The 18,305-nt window shown below is 45.7% G+C and overlaps 1 protein-coding gene and 1 pseudogene across 1 annotated transcript in view; one reads left to right on the top strand and one right to left on the bottom strand.

The window, feature by feature from the left end:
- Positions 1 to 10,933, bottom strand: part of ZSCAN31 (zinc finger and SCAN domain containing 31) — a 32,579-nt gene extending 21,646 nt beyond the window's left edge. Inside the window, exon 1 of the transcript XR_004284530.1 lies at positions 10,652 to 10,933. The gene's annotated coding sequence lies outside the window, so the exon portion shown is untranslated. The remainder of the gene's footprint in view (positions 1 to 10,651) is intronic.
- LOC116587620 lies at positions 1,714 to 2,412 on the top strand (annotated as a pseudogene).
- Positions 10,934 to 18,305: the final 7,372 nt, after the last annotated feature.

The following is an 18,305-nucleotide window of genomic DNA, read 5'->3' on the forward strand; positions in this document are numbered from 1 at the left end:
GTTCATATTAACACTGCTAACTCCAATCCAAATTACAGGATTCACACCAGATTGGGTTTTTTCTGGATTTGTAATTCTCTTCTCTGATAATCAGCAACTTTGCTCGCATTACCTTCCATACGTTTCCTTATTTGACCAACACTGCCTCTTTTTAACAAGTTTCTCAGTCCGGTGCCTTCTCACTCCGTTCCCCTGGCTGAAACCCCAAATAGCACAGGCGGTGACATGTGAATAGGGATGTGAAATAGGTGGTGGTAGTTCTCCCGTTATTCCCGCCTCCCCCACCCCCACGACACCCTCCTCACACCACAGAGGCTCCAAAGTGGCCCCCAAAGTGGGCTCCCACCTCCCGTGACCCCACCTAAATGCTTTTACACTGTTAATGCAGGAAGGAAAGCAGGAAGGTAGGACCTGGTTTTTAAATGCAGGAGGGGGTGGATTTCAAACATTTCAGATGAACCTTGAATTCGACAACCACGGTCCTTTGGCCATTTTCTTTCATTCTTCTCTCCCCTCCCTCTCCTCCTCCTCTCCCCGACTTTCATCTTTCTCTCATTCTCCTTTCTTTTAGTAAAGAAAACCCAGCGACAATCTTATCTGTTTACCAATTAATACAAATACTTCAGTGTGAATTTCTAAAAAGGACCTTAATGTACTCTTATTATTAGACTCAACAAAATCAACAGTAATTCCTAAATATCACTGTGTTCAAGTTTTCCTAATTATTTGAAATGATTTTTTTAAGATTTTATTTTTAAGTAATCTCTATACTCAAAGTGGGTCTCAAAGCCATGACTCTGAGATCAAGAGCTGCATGTTCTACCAACGGAGCCAGCCAGGTGCCCCCGAAATAGGTCTTTTTTTACAGCTGTTTTTCCTTATAGTATCCGAAAATAACTTACCACTTGCATTCGGTTGATTTGTCTACTAAGTCTCTTATTTATTTATTTTAAATATTTTATTTATCTTAGAGGAAGTATGAGCTGGGGAGGCAGGGAAGAGCAAAGAAGAGGGACAGGCAGATTCTGGGCTGAGGGTGGAGCCCAACCCAGGGCTCGATTGCAGGACCCTGAGATTCCAGGGCCTGAGATCATGATCTGAGCCGAAGGCAGATGCTTAACCAACTGAGCCACGCAGGTGCTCCAGCTCAGTTCCTTTGATCTATGACAGTTTTCCTTACCCCCTCTCCTCCTTTAAAAAAAAAAAAATTTATTTATGGAAAAATTTCAGTCTTCTGTCCTATAAAATGTCTCACACTCTTAGCTGATTGCTTATTTTAGTATCTTTAACTTACTAGTTTTCAAACTCAGCTGCACATTGGAATCATCTAAAAAAATTTAAGTTATTAAATGCCCAGGTCCCCCCCACCCCCACAGACTGATGTAATTGATCTTGGTTCACCCAAGGTATCGGGATATTTTTAAAGTTCTCTAATTATTCCAATGTGTAGAAAATTTGAAAAACCTTCATTTAATTTGCTTCTGTATTTCACCTGTTTGCTGGCATTTGGATCTAGAGACTTGATGAGACCCAGTTTCACTGACTTCGGCAAGATTTGTGGATGTAGCAGTGTCCCCAGAGCTCCCCAGCAATGTCCTTGAGGCCTGGGCACAGGGAGATGAGGGACTGCTAACACTTCACTGGTTAATACCGCTCTCCCACGAGCAGGAATCTTCTGCAGAAGTACAGCTGCCCACTAGCGTGAGGCCCAAGTCCCTGCCTTGGCCCAGGATGTCTCGAGAATCGAAGGAAGGCACAGCCCTGGACAGCCAATCTGCAGAGAACCAGATTGGGCTTCTGGTCGTAAAGGAGGAAGAGGAAGAGGCCTCTGCCGTGGTGGGGGAGGCCAACCCTGTGCAGTGTTCAGAAAACTCTTGCTGGCGCTTCTGGGGCTTCCACTACCCCGAGGACGAGGGGCCCCGCGAGGCGCTGAGCCGGCTGCGGGAGCTCTGCCGACGCTGGCTGCGGCCGGAGACGCACAGCAAGGAGCAGATCGTGGAGCTGCTGGTGCTGGAGCAGTTCCTGACCATCCTGCCCGAGGCGCTGCAGGCCTGGGTGCGGGAGCAGCAGCCGGAGAGCGGGGACGAGGTGGTGGTGCTCCTGGAGTATTTGCAGAGGCATCTGGAGGAGCCAGGGCCGCAGGCAGAGGCGAAGGGCTTTGTGTCAGAGACAAGCTCTGTCTCTTCCTGAAGTCTCAACATCGGAGTGAGGGTCGTTTCTGGAAGACCCACAAGTTCTCAGTCTCTTTTCGTACCATAAACCTCTTTGCCCCTTCGGAGTACTGGTATTTTTAAGAACATGAAGGATTAGAAAAGAACTCGATTGTACTGAAACACAGTTAACCAAGCGTGAAACAATTCAGTGATAAAATTGTCTATGTGTTCTTTAAAATTAATGCACCAAATAGTAAGACCAAGGGACAGGCCCAGTAATGGAAAGAGTTTCCAAGTTTTTTAAGCATGAATGACTTTGACAATGTCTGCCCGGCTGTGATGTGGTATGAAAACATCTGTACTTTCTACTGGTGACTAAGTCCTATGGCTTAACACCACATTGGTTTGTTGCTTCCATTTAAAATGGAAGGAAATGCCAAATTTCTCTTAGAGGCTAGGAATCATTAAAATGCTTTTTTCTGGACCACTTGAGTGGGAGTTCAAGAATCTCAGGCTCAAAAACAACCCTGCGTCTTCTATGAGCTTGTGTCCTCCATACGCTGACTTGTGGATGTTCCTTCAGAGGACACGTGGTGGAGCCCTCCAGGCAGTGACACGGTGCCCAGGGCTGTGGACTGGATCTGCGGCCTGCCAGCCCTTGAGCACTGAAGTCGTTTCAAGGGTCTTAGCTTCAGGCTCCTCATTCTCCACAGAAGTGGTTAAGTCTGAGCTCCATGGGAGAAAGTAACTAGAAAACAGTTGTTTATAAATTTCTGAAAGGAAGCCTGCTTTTTGTGGGGACAAACCACGTACAGCATTCTGAGTCAGGTGATTGTACGTACTGATTATTGGTCCCAAAGCCCTGTAAGCAAGAAATGTTGCCCTCAACTTTTCAGATACAAAAAGACAGGAGTATTCTGGAAACTTAATACTAGCTCCCAAAGTCTTCATAAGAGCACAATGTATGTAACAAGGGAGCACGCAATAGTGGCTAAGAGCATGGGCTCTGGGGTCCCTCTGCCTGACCCCCCCACACTAGCATCACCACTGATTAGCTGGATGACCTTGGGCAAGTTGCTTCAACTCTGGGCCTCCATTACCTCAGCACAGATAATAGTAGTTCCTCGCTCATAGAGCTGTTGCTACCTGCATTCAATGAATCATGATTCATAAGGTTCTTAGAACTAGTGCCTGGAAAACAAAGTACTAGCACAGAGAAAGCATACTAGAAGTTCTGATGAATCAGTAAGTGAAACTTCCAGGTCCTCAGTGGTGACCAGAGGCAGCTGCTCTGTTGCAAGATGGCGGTGCTGACACCAGCTCAGAAGCCTTGGAGTACCGACTTGCAGCCAAAGAAGGCTCTGCTCAAGCGCGAATCTCTAGGAACCCAGGCCTCAGCAGACAAAGGTGAGTGTTGTCTCCTGGGCAACTTGAATTCTACAGCCTTCATCCAGCTTCATTAAGGATCACGTGATAGGTCCTCTGACCACTACGCTGGTCATCATTGACTGTACTTTGAGACTAAAAGGGAAATTTTAAACAGTGGTGGAACGTATTCCTCATCGAGCCCAGACATAATACAAAGATAGACAAGTGTCGCTTTCGACCTGCAAGAACGACCCGCAGACGAGGTTGAGTGGCAAACTTCTTTATTGACAATCTTGATTTGGGAACCCCGCACCACAATTTTAGCCCCTTATTATAGTTAACAATAGTTAGAGATGCCCAATCACCACATCACACGATACACCTAAGCACCAATCAGACATACTACCTATGACCTTATCCGTGAGCATGTGAGATGCTCATGAGCATCTACGTGACTCTATTGTTCTACAGGTCTTGTGCCTTTCCCAAGACTCCTGGTAAATCATATATCTCTCTCATGACTCCTGGCATTGATTGTACGTCACCCATGAGCGCACCCATATTCTTTGGGTTAAACATTCACAGCCCTTCCTCCTCAGGCATATCCGTCTACGTGACTCCTAGCTCCTGCTACATGGCTCTCCACAGACAAGTGAAACTTGGTTTGGAAAGAATTGGTTTTCTGTTCATTTCACACGTAACCGTGGAGGCCTCTAAGTGGTAGTCCGTGGGTCTGGGGGGCACGGCGGCAGAGTGATACAGCTCGAGACGGGGAGAAGTGCCAAGAAGAAAATGACAGAATCTGTCAAGCCAGCTGGAATACCCCACAGATTACAGGACTATTGCAAATGACTAGAAATCCTCTAAACCCTGGCTCTGTTACTAGAATAGCATGAATCACCCCCAAGGATGAGGCTGTATGTCGGGAACGTGTGTGCAGCTTAAGGCAGTCAGGCAAGAGGAGTTCCCCCTTATCAAGGCAAGGTCAGTACTTTTGTGCTGTTCAGGCCTTCAACTATCTGAATGAGGGCCATCCACAGTAGGGAAAAGATTCTGCTTTATGCATATACCAGCTCAGATGTCAGTGTCCTCCCCAAACGTCCTCAGTCATGCCCAGAACAATGCGTGACCACATGTCTGGGCACCCTGTGCTCTGGTCATGTTGACCCATAAAACTGACCATTACGATACTGAGTATTCACTACAGAATTAGGACTTAACCATGCTCCTCCCCACTCCCCTCTTTTGATTTCCAGTTATTCCAACTGATAGTAAGAACCTAGGAAATAATGTTTATGCCTCCCCTCCCCTGCTTCCAGATCAGGACAGAGAAGGGCGGGTACGAAGCTGAGAGACAGAGATAAATGATGGGCTCCGTATTGTTCGCTCAGCACCAGGCAAGCCTGACGAATGGATGATTCTAAAGCTGGGTTGATTCTACTCGCTCTCTTATTAACACAAATTCCCTCCTGCTAGAGACCACAGTGCTCACACTCCCATTTCCGGAAGTAAACTTTTCTTTCCTATTGCTAAACTCGGTCAGCAAATCTCAGTGTTAAGTCACACACTAAGGAACCAAAGATGAGCAGTTTTCTCCCCTTTGAAGAGCAGGAGAACTGAACTCTCCCCTAAGATGTTCCCCATCCATGTCTGTCCTCATTCTGTGAGTCTGCCTGACAGCCCATGTCCACACGCAGGAGCCGCACAGACCAGCGTTCAAGAGCAGCTGCTGTGGGCCTGTGGTCCACCCAGAAAGTGGGACTGGGCGAGCATGGTGCGCAGCCTGTCCAAGGCCGCCTGCCATGCCCCTGGCCTGTGTGGCGACTGTCGCGGGGCAGTCTCCTCTCCTGCAGAGTGGGGCTCGCTCAGCTGCAGCACCACACCAGCTCCTCTGCAGCAGGACATTCTACCACGTGCGCTGCTGACACATGGCTTCCTTGGGTGCCATCCTGTGGGACACAGGACACAGGGAGCAAACATATCTGCGTATTCCTGCTTGTTGTTTACACAGATTTAAAAACTGCCAGGGCGCCTGGGCAGCCCAATCGGCTAAGCAGCCAACTCGATCGTGGCTCAGGTCACGATCCCAGGATTGTGAGATTCGCCCCACGCTGGGCTCCACTCAGTGTGGAGTCTGATTGAGATTCCCTCTCCCTCCTCCCCTCCCCGTTTACATGCTCTGTCTTTTTCTTTCAAATAAATAAATCTTTAAAACATTTTTTAAGATACTGCTTCAATCTAAAAAGGGCTGTTTGTTTTCTGACCAAACCTGTCAGCCTTTCTTTTAAAAAAAAATCTGGTGCCACAGCTGAGGCTGTTAAGGCCACAGTGCCCTTTCTGAAGATGTTGGCCACACAGAACAGGTAAGAATTCCTGGGATCTGGGAGCACGTGTTCTTGACTATGTAGTGGGTGAGAGATACAGCGAGGGTCTTCCTGCCCCTGCACCGCACTTGCTAAGTTACAGGGTACACGGGGCACATGCTACCTGCTGATGAACGTTCACAGCCTGTCTCCAAAGGCAGGACGGCAGCCAGGTGCCCCATGACATAACCGGAAGTAAAAGTCTGTCTCCTGGGGCTGAGTAGATGGCCACTGAAAAATGAAAGTCAGTGTCAATCTAGGCTCACGAGTGTGGAGCTGATCCTTCCCTGCCCTGCACCCCAGCCGCACCTCGGGGAAGGAAGGAAGGCTCCCCAGTGCTCTGGCCACCGCTGCGGTGGACTCGACCGCACTGCTCCTGTGCTCCCTGAGCTGCCAGCGAGTCACACAGTGTCCTCCCCTGGCAGCTGTAGCCCTTCACCTGTCTTGGTATTTCTGTTGGAGAGAAACATGTCTAAATTCATCTGACGGAATCTGAGAAACACCTGCAACGAGGAGCAGAAAGTTAAAGCAGCCCAGTGAGTGCGGGCGCCCGGGAGGCGGCGCGGCTGCGGCGTGAATGCCCGTTGCGGGCTGTTCTGCAGGCCAGCGTCTGATGGACTTCTGCCCAGAGCTGCTGCTTGCGAGCTGACGCCTCTTCTATATTCCAGACCAAGTGCTCTGTTAGAGATACGGTTTGCAAATATCTTTCCCTACCTGTAGCTTGGCTTTCAATCCTTAAGTCTTTGACAGAGCAATACTTTTAAATTTTGATCAAGACCAAATTATTAATTTTTCCTTTAATCAACCACGGTTTTGATATCAATTCTAAGAATCTTAGCCTAAATCTAGGTCCTGATGATTTCCCAGCTTTTCTTTTAAACATTTTATAGTTTTAGGTCTTATGTTGTAGTCCATGATTCATTTTGAGCTGATTTTTGTATGAGGTGTGAAATTTAAGCTATTTTTATTTTATTTTGCCTATGGATGCCCAACTGTGCCAGCACCATTTTCCGAAAAGACTATCCTTCCTCCACTAAACTGTTTCTGCACCTTTGTGAAGAATCTGTTGCGCATTTTTGTGTGGATCTGCTTCTGGGTTCTCCAGTCTGAACTCTATGTCTACACCACGTTCTCTTGAGCACTGTAGACAGACCGTAGCCCTAGCATCAGCCAAAGTGATTCTTCCCACTTTATTCTTTTTCAAGCTTTAGTTTTTCCTAGGTCCCTTGCCTTTCCATATAAATCTTAGAATAAGTTTATATCTACAAAAAATTTCTGGAGAGATTTTGAGAGGATCTGTATTAAACCAAAAATCAGTGTAGAGAGAACTGATATTTTTACTGTGTTGTGTCTTCTAACCCATGAACACTGTGTGCCTCCACTAATTCTAATCTTTGCTTTCTCTCACCGGGATACGGGCAACGCAGTTCTGAAATGAATTACACCAATAACCAGAATGAGCATGGAATCAGATTCTTTCTAAGTGCCTACAAAGAAGAACCCAAATGGCTAACACTTTCATTGTGGCCTTGTGGCACCAGGAGTAGAGAAACAAGCTAGTTAACTGGATTTCTGACTTAAAGAACTGTGAAATAATAAACTTACGTTGTTTTAAACCACTGGGAGTTTGTGGTAATCTGTTAAGGTGGCAACAGAAAATAAAATACAAGTAACATTATAGGCATCACCTGGAAAATTATTAAAAATTAAAACCCAGGGGCGCCTGGGTGGCTCAGTGGGTTAAGCCTCTGCCTTCGGCTCAGGTCATGATCTCAGGGTCCTGGGATCGAGTCCCGCATCGGGCTCTCTGCTCAGCAGGGAGCCTGCTTCCCTCTCTCTCTCTCTCTGCCTGCCTCTCCATCTACTTGTGATCTCTCTCTGTCAAATAAATAAATAAAATCTTTAAAAAAAAAATTTTAAACCCAGACCTGCAGAATCTGAACACACATTTAACATGATACCCAAGTGAATTGATTACACTCATTTTTGAAAATCACTGGTAATACTCTGCCTGCTGTGGAAGTGGAACAAAGAAATTGAAAAAGAACACATGTTTGCATGGGTTCCAAAGAAAGACAAAGCCACAAATTTTAATGACCAGAAGAAAAAAAAGGAAAGAAAAAGAACACCACAGAAGGGGTGTGAGCCAAAGATCCCGAATCTATTTTGCATGGATTTCTGGGTGCGGTATAAGAAAGTGGTCCAGTTTCATTCTTCTGCACGTGGCTCTCCAGCTTTCCCTTGACTGTTTACAAGACTTTTTCCATTAGACATTCTTTCCTGCATTGTCAAAGATTAACTGACCATAGAGTTGTGGCTTCATTTTTGGGTTTTCTGTTCTGTTCTATTGAGCTATGTGTCTATTTTTGTGCCAGTACCATACTGTTTTGATGATCACAGCTTTGTAATAGAACTTAAAGTCCAGAACTGTGATGTCTCCAGTTTTGTTTTTCTTTTTTCAAGCTTGCTATGGCTTTCAGGGTCTTCTGTGATTCCATATGAATTTTAGGTTTGTTGTAGCTCTGTGAAACATGCTGCTGGTATTTTGAGAGATTGCATTGGGACCTGCCAATGTTTTTAAGAGACATCTCTATCTACCACTAACAGTTCAAGGACCACTGGATATGCTTTATTATGTGGAAGGAGTTTCTAGTTCCTAAATGAGCACTATAAGGGGCTATAAGCCAACCTACTCAACGGATGAATCTGGAAGTTTGGGTATGTCAGAGAGTAGTGAGCCAAAGCTAGATTTGACTTAGATGGCCTTTAGGTAAACATGTAAAAAAACAGCCATTGGTAAAGGTTGGGTGCTGCTAGACATCTAACGGGAAGGAAAGCAGATGAAGAGACAAGTACTAATATTTATTGAATATCCTCTATGTAGCAGGCACTGTGCTGGGCTTATATATATGGCGCTTATATTGATGATCTAGTTTCTACAAATGACTGATTTGGGGATTATAAATCTGTTTACAAATGAGGGAATTCAAGTTCAGAATAGCTCAGTAGCATATGTAAGAAAAGAGGAATAAACCATATAAAGTTTTTTATTTAAATGTAGGTCTCCAACTCCAAAATTCATATGGCTTTCTCTACTTCAGGGAAAATAACGGAAGGGAAGAAAGCAGCTGTGGTACGCAGAGAGGACTATCATTTAGGAATAACTAGATACAGGAGTAAAGAGGGAAAGGGGGTGAAAAAGGCAGATGGGTGCTAAATGAGCAAGATGGCCGTCCTTCAAATGGTAAAAGCAGGGCAAGAGGTAAAAGGTGGTCATTGTGCGTGCTGGTTTCCTATACCAATATATGCATGTATTTTGAGGGAAACAGAATTTTAATAAATATTTTTACGTATTATTTATTTATTTATTTATCTGGGAAGGGGGAGAGCTTGAGTGGAGGGGAACGGCAGAGGGAGAGGGAGAAGCAGACTCCTCACTAAGCAGGAAGCCTGACACAGGGCTCAATCCCTGAGACTATGACCTGAGCCCACAGCAGACACTTAACTGAATCACCCAGGTGCCCCAAGGGAAATAGAATTTTTTTCTTAATGGTATTTATTTATTTGACAGAGACACAAGCGAGAGAGGGAACACAAGCAGGAGAAGGGGGAAAGGGAGAAGCAGGCTTCCCGCAGAGCAGGGAGCCCGATATAGGGCTCGATCCCAAGACCCTGGGACCATAATGCAAGTGGAAGGCAGACACTTTGCAACTAAGCCACCACGCACCCCAGGAAATAGAATTTAAAAGAAAAAAAAAAAAGTTATGCACACAAAATTTTATCACCATAAAACTGAAAGGCAACAAATGAATCTAAAAAGAAAATCCATAAAAGGTGCTCCAAAGTTTGAGATATATATGCATATAAGGTCAGGCCCCCAAATAAATACAATCTTGGAGGTAGTAAATTTTAAATGACATTAATAAGTAACGGAGTTTTGGGCTAAATTATACTTCCTTATTTGAATGTGTTCAATTCAGTAGGTATGTGTTATTTTAAGCTCTCAAATTATTTACTGGATACCTCAGCGTAACTGGATTTAATCCTGTGAATAGAAAAGATTATGCCCCAGCAATAATCCTGTATAATTACTGCTTTCTTCCATCTCTAAAAGATGTGTTCTTTTAAGTGATTAAGGACAATATGTATGTAGAATTCTTTGGCTAATAACACTGTAACAAAGTGAAAGAGCATTAAAACGGAGTTGCTAAAATGTCAGGAAATAGAAATCGTTAATCCCATTTGTCTCATTCCATGTCCAACAGCAAGTATCTCATAGCTTAAATCCAACTAAGTCCAACGACTCATACAAAAGCAAAACAACCAACCAGCAAATACACCCAACAAACAGAAACCTCCAAGCGAAGCATGTATACCGCAGCATTCTCGGTGAGGTCATAAACACCTCCTTTTCCTTTTCATTTCACATTTTAATTTCTACCTGCATTATTACCAGGGAACGGAGTGCTGCATTTTGCTTTCTAGCTCTATATTCACTGAAAAAGTCCACGTAACCTAACGTCATTTGGCCACTGATGTCAGCGGTGCCGAAACTGGATGCCAGGTATCAAACAGCACTACAAAATAACCCCCAGAGCTGCCGGCGAGAACCAGAATGACGACATTAGCACTTTCTGTCACTGTTCGCTATCAATAATACAGATTTAAAACTGCTATCGTTTCCCCCCGCAGCTCCAGACGCCTCTCTCTGCTGGGAATCTCCTCCTGTCCAGAGCCCAGCTCGGTGCCCTACAGAGAAGCACTTACTGGCCGCTTAGCTAATGGCAGAAAAAGGGTCCCCTTCTTTGTCGTAAGATTCTGGCAAGAACGCCACCCACTCATCCACTCCTTCGTCCGTCCGTCCGTCCGTCCACTCAAGCAGCAGCGAGCTCCTGCCACGCGCCGGGCCTGTTTTAAGCCCCTCGGGTGCTGCAGACAAGAGCCAACACGCATCGTTAACCCGCGCCGGGCACAGCTGTGGGCCATCTGCAACGGTTACCAAACGTCTGCCCGGAGGAGCCGCTACTACTGCACGGCAGAAGCGAGCTGGGGTTTGAGACCAACAACGAACACGAAGTGGACTTGCAGCGCGTGGGGTGGCAGGAGCCGTAGACGTGACCGCGGCGGTTCGGACAGGCCTCCCTGAGCCGCCCCGCGCGCCCTCGGAGAAGCCGGTCCTGCCCTGCGCCAACAGAAAGGACCCGCGACGGAGGGCCCCCGCCCCGGCCCCCGGCCCCTCGCCCCCTCGGCCCCTGCCCAGAGCCTCCCCTGCGCGTCCCCCCGCGCTCCCAGCCCTACCCGCCGCGCAGGGCCGCCGAGAGGAACTGGCGCATGCCCCGCCCCCGCCGCGGGGGCTGCCGGGACTTCCCCGGCCGGATGCACTTCCGGGGCCGCTCTAGGATCGCAGGAAAGTCCTCAAACTCGGTGGCTGCTGTGAACCCCTGGAAGGAAGCGGCTGGCTGGGCCCGGCGGGCAACGTGGTCACGTTCAGCTAGCCCGCCCTCTCTCCCCCTGCTCCGCGCCCCTTCCGCCCGGCGGGCCGCCCACCAGTCTTAGTGGTGGTTACGCGCGTGGAGTCACCCTCCCTTTGTCTGTAAAATTCAGACACTTCCCTTACAGGGTTGTTGCCGGCTTGCCCAGACCTCTTACACATGGGCCTGGCATAAGTGAGGGCTTTTGTGAGTATTTGCTCGATAAATAGTGCCGTGCCCTACTGGCCTGGTACTCATCTGTCCTGCCTTTGACCACCGGCCAGCCTGGTCTTTGTTTCTAACCGCAGGGCCCAGATGAAGTCGAAGGAGGAAAGTTACGGGGTAAACGTGGGTAGACTAGTTTCCCTAAAACAGAACTGAAAGAGTATTCTTAGTCCAGAGAGTTAGTGTCCGACCTCAGAAAGCAGCACCAGGGCAGGAGATCGCTGAAGAAACTAACCTGCTCCGTCGGGCATCTAGGACTGAAATGATCAGTGTCCCGTGCTGTGCTCCGAAAAACACTAGGGTTGTCCCTCGGCAATCCAAAGACAGTTTGGAGGTCTAGGAAATCGGTACTTCCAGATGCACCTGTTAGGGCTGGCACTAAGCCACACAGGCAGCCGTTGCAATGGGACTATCTCTGCTGTCAGTGAACAAGATCCAAGGGAAGGCTCTTGCTTGTAGGCAGTATGGGTGGGCTGAACTGTTGATTCTTTTTCCTCCTCCTCTCCTGCATCTTCTCCTTTCTCCTGATGAGGGAGATCTGTGTGCCAAGGGAGCGGGCCAATCCAGCAGGGAAATCCCAGTCCTGGCTACGGGGCCATTCTGGGTTTCTGCCCCTGCCCCGCCGGCTGTGGGCACAAGAGTGGCACAGATACGGACGTCAAAGCATATAAACTACCCCCTTTGCTTGTGCTGGGGGCTCACACCTTGAGAGATGACTCTCCTCTGAGCCCGCTGGCATTAAATAAACCTCCCATCCTCAAGGTCTCAGTGCGGCTTGGTTCTTGTCAGGATCCAGTCCAGGTTCTGAAACACGCCCTCTTTCTGTTGTTAATATACCTTACTGAGAAAACAAACTCCCAACATAAAAACCTTCATTCAATAATGGCGGGGACATGAATCAGAGGATGACCGTTTCCGTCCTTTACTTCCTGGTCAAGAGAATGCAGCCTAAGGAATCAGGTAATACCTTTAAAAAGCTCAAAATGTACTACAATTTCAACCAAGAAAATGTATATTTCCTACTTCCATTTCTTGCCACTTTCCTTCAACAAGAGTCTCTCAACTTGAGCACTACTGACGCTATGGGCTGCAGAACTTGGTTGTGAGGCAGCCCTGTGCGTTGTAGGATTACAGCATTCCCGACCTCCACTCACTAGCTTCCAGCAGCTCCTTCCTTTCCAATCTGCCCCTGCAACCTCCTTGCCAGCTATGAAACCACAAGTCTCTTGACATGGTCAAACGTTTCCTGGGGGACAAAATCACCCTGGTTGAGAAGCACTGATTTAAACCAAGCCTACTTGAGATATCTGAAAATATTTTCAAGACCTTGTTCATATAGTCTTTTCCCATTTACATCTCATGGCAACTCCTAGCCCCCAACCAGTCCAAATCGCCCTTTTCCCCGACCTTTCAAAATCTCATAGTCCACATGAAATCTAAGTTACCACGGTGCCTGGGTGGCTCAGTTGGCTGGGTCCCCAACCTGGTTTCAGCTGGGGTCATGGTCTCGCGTCCTTGGATCAAGGGCCATGTGGTTCCAAATCAGCTTTTCCCTCTCCTTCCAGCCCCAGCCCCCATCCCGTGCACACACACTTGTGCTCTCTCTCAAATAAATAAATGAATGAGTAATCGTTAAGAATTAAAAAGACTTTGGGGTGTCTGGGTGGCTCAGTCGTTTAAACATCTGCCTTGGGCTTAGGTCATGATCTCGGGGTCTTGGGCTCAAGCCCTGCATTAGGCTCCCTGCTCAGCAAGGAGTCTGCTTCTGCACCCCTCCCCTGTCCTTCTGCACCCCTCCCCTGGCTTGTGCGCATGTACACCATCTCTCAAAAAAAAAATCTTTTTAAAAAAGGAATTTAAAAGGCCTTTTAAAAAATCTAAGTCACCCCATCTTTAGCATTTAGTCGAATGACATATCACCCCTGTACATCTTCTGTTATGCCTGACAGCATTGCCGATGCATTACTATCCTTTCCTCCAAACAAGGGAAGACTCTTATGAGGAGACATCATTATTTTATTTTGTAGGGTAGAAACAGTAGAAAGAAACAACTAAATAAAATGTCAGGGCTCCAGGTGATGGATTTCCTTCACATCTACAGACCAGTGGAGAAAACTGTCTCATGAAGGGATGTATGGAGTGAGGGACAGTTGGTCATTGCTACCTGACGGCAGTAGCTCCATAGGTATTCTTGAGGTTTAAAGTTCTCTCTTCCCGGGGCGCCTGGGTGGCTCAGTGGGTTAAGCCGCTGCCTTTGGCTCAGGTCATGATCTCAGCGTCCTGGGATGGAACCCCGCATCGGGCTCTCTGCTCAGCAGGGAGCCTGCTTTCTCCTCTCTCTCTGCCTGCTTGTCATCTCTCTCTGTCAAATAAATAAATAAAATCTTAAAAAAAAAAAAAAAAAGTTCTCTCTTCCCAAGTAGTAAGTGCCCTGGAGGGTAGAAGGTCAAGTTTTTCTACTGGGCTTTTTGCCTTTAACAAATGCCTGACCCAGCACAATGCACCTATCAAAGTTGATTGACAAAACAGCACCTCTTTGAGATGGATACACCAGAAGGAAGCTGAGTGACAACATGTAAAGACGGAGGGTTCAAAACCACTGAAGGGACAAGTTTGGAGGGCTTTGGGAGATTATCTGCTACAACATTCTCTCCATTATTTTGAATATGGCCTATACAAATGATAACTTTACACATGATAGTTACACATACAAATAGAGAATACTGAAACAAAAGTATCATGAAACAGTATTCTCATTATGAGTGAATTCTGGTATTTTCTGTTCTAAATGCTTCCATTTCATTTTTTGGAATACCTACTGATAGAGGATAATGACAGCCGCTTCCACCTGTGTCACCAAACATCCTCCAAAAATGATGTAGAACAAGAAAAACAAAACTACACAAAACAGAAAGTGCCTAAACTTTAAATTACCTGGGATACAAAGTGAGAAAACAGCAGAAACCCGCATGGCAAGCCTTTGTGGTAGGAAATGGACAGTCTGAGAAAGTCCTAGAAGAGAGAAATGGCCCTAAAAACTGCTCTAAAATCACCACCAGATGGATGATTGTATCTTAAGTGTGAAATGAGTGTATCCTAAGTGATCCTAAGTGTGAAAATTGGGAAGAATATACTGGGAGATGAGAACACTAACTACAGCAAGGGGCTTAAAAAGGTATGTAATTCAAAGTGGCAGTCTTCAAAAGACATACTTTTGCAGGGAGAGGAGTAAAGGAAAAAAAATCACTTTTTGGGAAACATGTACTGAAAAGGATACAGAGTGAAAAAGGAAAATTTTCAGATTCCTTCAAGATACGTACACACGAAGAATCCAAAACCAGTAATCACAGAGTCCACATTAAATAATTAAGATTTTGTTACTTGGACATTACATTAAATAAAAAAGATTGTGCTACTTGGACAGAAAGGACCATTGATAAAGGAATCCAGTACACACTCTAAGTTTAGGAAATAGGAGAAAACATGGGAAAGCCTAGGAAAAGGCACTACATGGAAACAGAAAATCAGAACCAACGCACCTCAATTAGTAAGAATCACCTAGCCCACTCCTCCAAAAATCCTTGAAGAAAAAGAAAAATGAAACAGCACTGCAAAGTAAACTCAACACCTCAAACAAGCATCGGGGATATGAAAAACACCTTGAATCAGAAACTCAAAAATTAAAAGCAAAGATGGATCAAAAAACTAGAAGGAAATGAAAAGAGGGCTGATTGAACTCAGGAAAGAAATGGAAGAAAGTCACCTCAGAAACAAACGCTATATCAAAAGACCCCTAGGGAAGAAAACCCCAAGGGTGAATTGTAAAGCATAAACAGTGCACTGCGGCAGGAAAACAAAGAGAATGAAAGTAAAAGGAAAGAAGAAAGAGGAAAGTATTGGGAAGGAGTGACTGAAATGGAAGCTGGGCCAATGAAGTCCCTGAAAAATAAAACAATGAAACAAAATTAGTATTAAAACACATAATCCAAGAAAACTTCACATTGAAGCCTGAAAACAAGACCCGAATATGCAAAGAGCTCACAGGATACCTGGGAAGATTATCCTGGGACAGGAAACTGTGTGTGTGTGTGTGTGTGTGTGTGTGTGTGTACTTAATTCAATGAAGAAAGGTATGACCCAGGACCCCTGCGTGGCTCAGCCAATTAAACGTCTGCTTTTGGCTCAGGTGATGATCCCCGGGTCCTGGGACTCCCACATCAGCCTCCCTGCTCAGCGAGGAGCCTGCTTCTCCTTCTGATCATACTCTAACAATTAAATAAATAAAATCTTTAAAAAAAAAATGTGTGACCCAAGGGGTGCCTGGGTGTCTCAGTCCATTAAGTGTCTGACCCTGTCTCAGCTCATGTCTTGATCTCAGGGTCATGAGTTCAATCCCTGAGACTGGATCCTTGCTGGGCGTGAAACTTAATTAAAAAAAATTTTTTTAAGATTTTATTTATTTATTTGACAGAGAGAGAGATCACAAGTAGGCAGAGAGGCAGGCAGAGAGAGAGGAGGAAGCAGGCTCCCTGCTGAGCAGAGAGCCTGATGCGGGACTCGATCCCAGGACCTGAGATCATGACCTGAGCCGAAGGCAGTGGCCCAATCCACTGAGCCACCCAGGCGCCCCATTAATTAAAAATTTTTAAAAAAATTATTTATTTGACAAAGAGATCACAAGTAGGCAGAGAGGCAGGCAGAGAGAGGGACGAAGCAGGCTCCCTGCTGAGCAGAGAGCCTGATGTGGGTCTCAATGCCAGGACCCTGAGATCATGACTTGATCCAAAGGCAGCGGCTTAACCAGGAGGTTTAAGCACCTAGAAGCACCCCCTACAAAAATGTTTTTTAAAGTACAACTCAGGAATTTAATTTTCAGCTCAGCTGTACTTCAAGTATCAAGATTAGACAAATAGTTTGAGATCTAGAAGAACTTAGGGATTTCTGAATCCATGAGTCTTTCTGGAGGAATCACCTGGAAACAGGCTTTATTCAAACATAAGACTTGGAATACCCCAAAATAATCAAGAATATTTTAATATATGTTACTGTAGATCTAAAATTAAAACAAAAGGAGCATCAAGGGTAGAAGTAAACATGCATAAACACTGCATATTGTGACGAAGTAGAAATAATACATCTATAAAATGGGAGAAAGGAGAGGTGCCTGGCTGGCTCAGTCAGAAGAGCATGAGACCTTTTTTTTTTTAAGATTTTATTTCTTTGACAGAGAGAGATCACAAGCAGGCAGAGAGGCAGGCAGAGAGAAAGAGAGGAGGAAGCAGGCTCCCTGCTGAGCAGAGAGCCCGATGCAGGACTCAGTCCCAGGACCCTGAGCTCATGACCTGAGCCGAAGGCAGAGGCTTAAACCCACTGAGCCACCCAGCATGAGACTCTTTATCTTGATGTATTGAGTTCGAGCTCCACACCAGGCACAGAGATTCTAGGGGGAAAAAAACCTTTAGAAAAAATGGGAGAAAGGAGAATAAGCTCACTGACTGTTGTACAGGCAATGGACTGGAGGTGAAGGAAACAAAAACTGACAAAATCAAAAGTAAGAAGGCTGGAAAAGAAAACAGATGACTAAGGGCATTAAAATATTATAAATATAAATGTTATCATTGTAATAAAGCTGCATATCTTTCTAAATACTAAGAATACTTCTAAAGAGCAAAATATCCCACAAGAATCCCACAAAATATCCCACAAAATAATCCCACAAGAAATAAATATAGCAAACATGACATAATAAACATTAAAAAATAAATTGACAGTTGGGATTAAAATATGTCAAATCATATAAAAAAATGTGAATGAACCTAATACCTTGTCGGGGTCGCGCCCCTAAGATGGTGCCAGTCGCGCCCCTAAGATGGCTCTGGCTACATAGCCCGAGCAGCACGGACAGCCTGAAAAACATCCGCCCTGGCCACACGTGACCTCGTGCTCGTCACATGAACACCGCATGCCACCACTGCCTACGAGCCCCAGATACCTCCTGTTCAGGTGAACACCTCTGTGATTGGCTGTTATGCCCTATATAAGGCAAGGTAACTTCCCCGCAGAGGGGGGAGAAAGATCACCAGGGAATAAACAAGAACTTGTGCATCGACCTGTGTGTGTGTTGGTGTTGCCTCATCTCTGCAGGCAGGGAGAGCCCGACATTTGGTGCCGAAACCCGGGAACTGTGAGTATATTTAAAAATAGCAAAGATACAGTGAAGGTAGAAATTCTGATACTGGTTGAGATATGTTCTGATTTACTGATAATATTGAGGTATATTTAACTTTTTAATTTCATGTGCATTGATCTCACATTGAACAGTTTTGTCAGTGAAATACGATGTTTCCATTTTGTTTACTTGATTTTTAGAAGTGGTAGTTCTAACAGGAAGATTTCATGGAATAGAAGTTGTGCAGCTTTTTAAACTTAGCATTTTAGGGAGAAGGTGAGAGAAGGCAATACATGAGTACCTTTTCCCCCTCATCATATTGCACGTTCGTCACTAGGACGACCACAAAGGAAAGGTTAGAAGTTTGCTGAAGAGCAACCACAAAGGGACAGCAGCTGTATGTTCGCGGATTGCGACTGTAAAGGTAAAGATAATGGGGTCGGAAATTTCTAGATTCCGAATGGAGAGCCCCTTGCGGGCACTTTTGAAAGCTAACGGAACCCCTCTTGAGGGTTATTTAAGAAGTTGTTTTTCAGGAGGTGGGAATTTGAATAGT

Source organism: Mustela erminea, chromosome 4, assembly GCF_009829155.1.
Source record: "Mustela erminea isolate mMusErm1 chromosome 4, mMusErm1.Pri, whole genome shotgun sequence".
Classification (NCBI taxonomy): domain Eukaryota; kingdom Metazoa; phylum Chordata; class Mammalia; order Carnivora; family Mustelidae; genus Mustela; species Mustela erminea.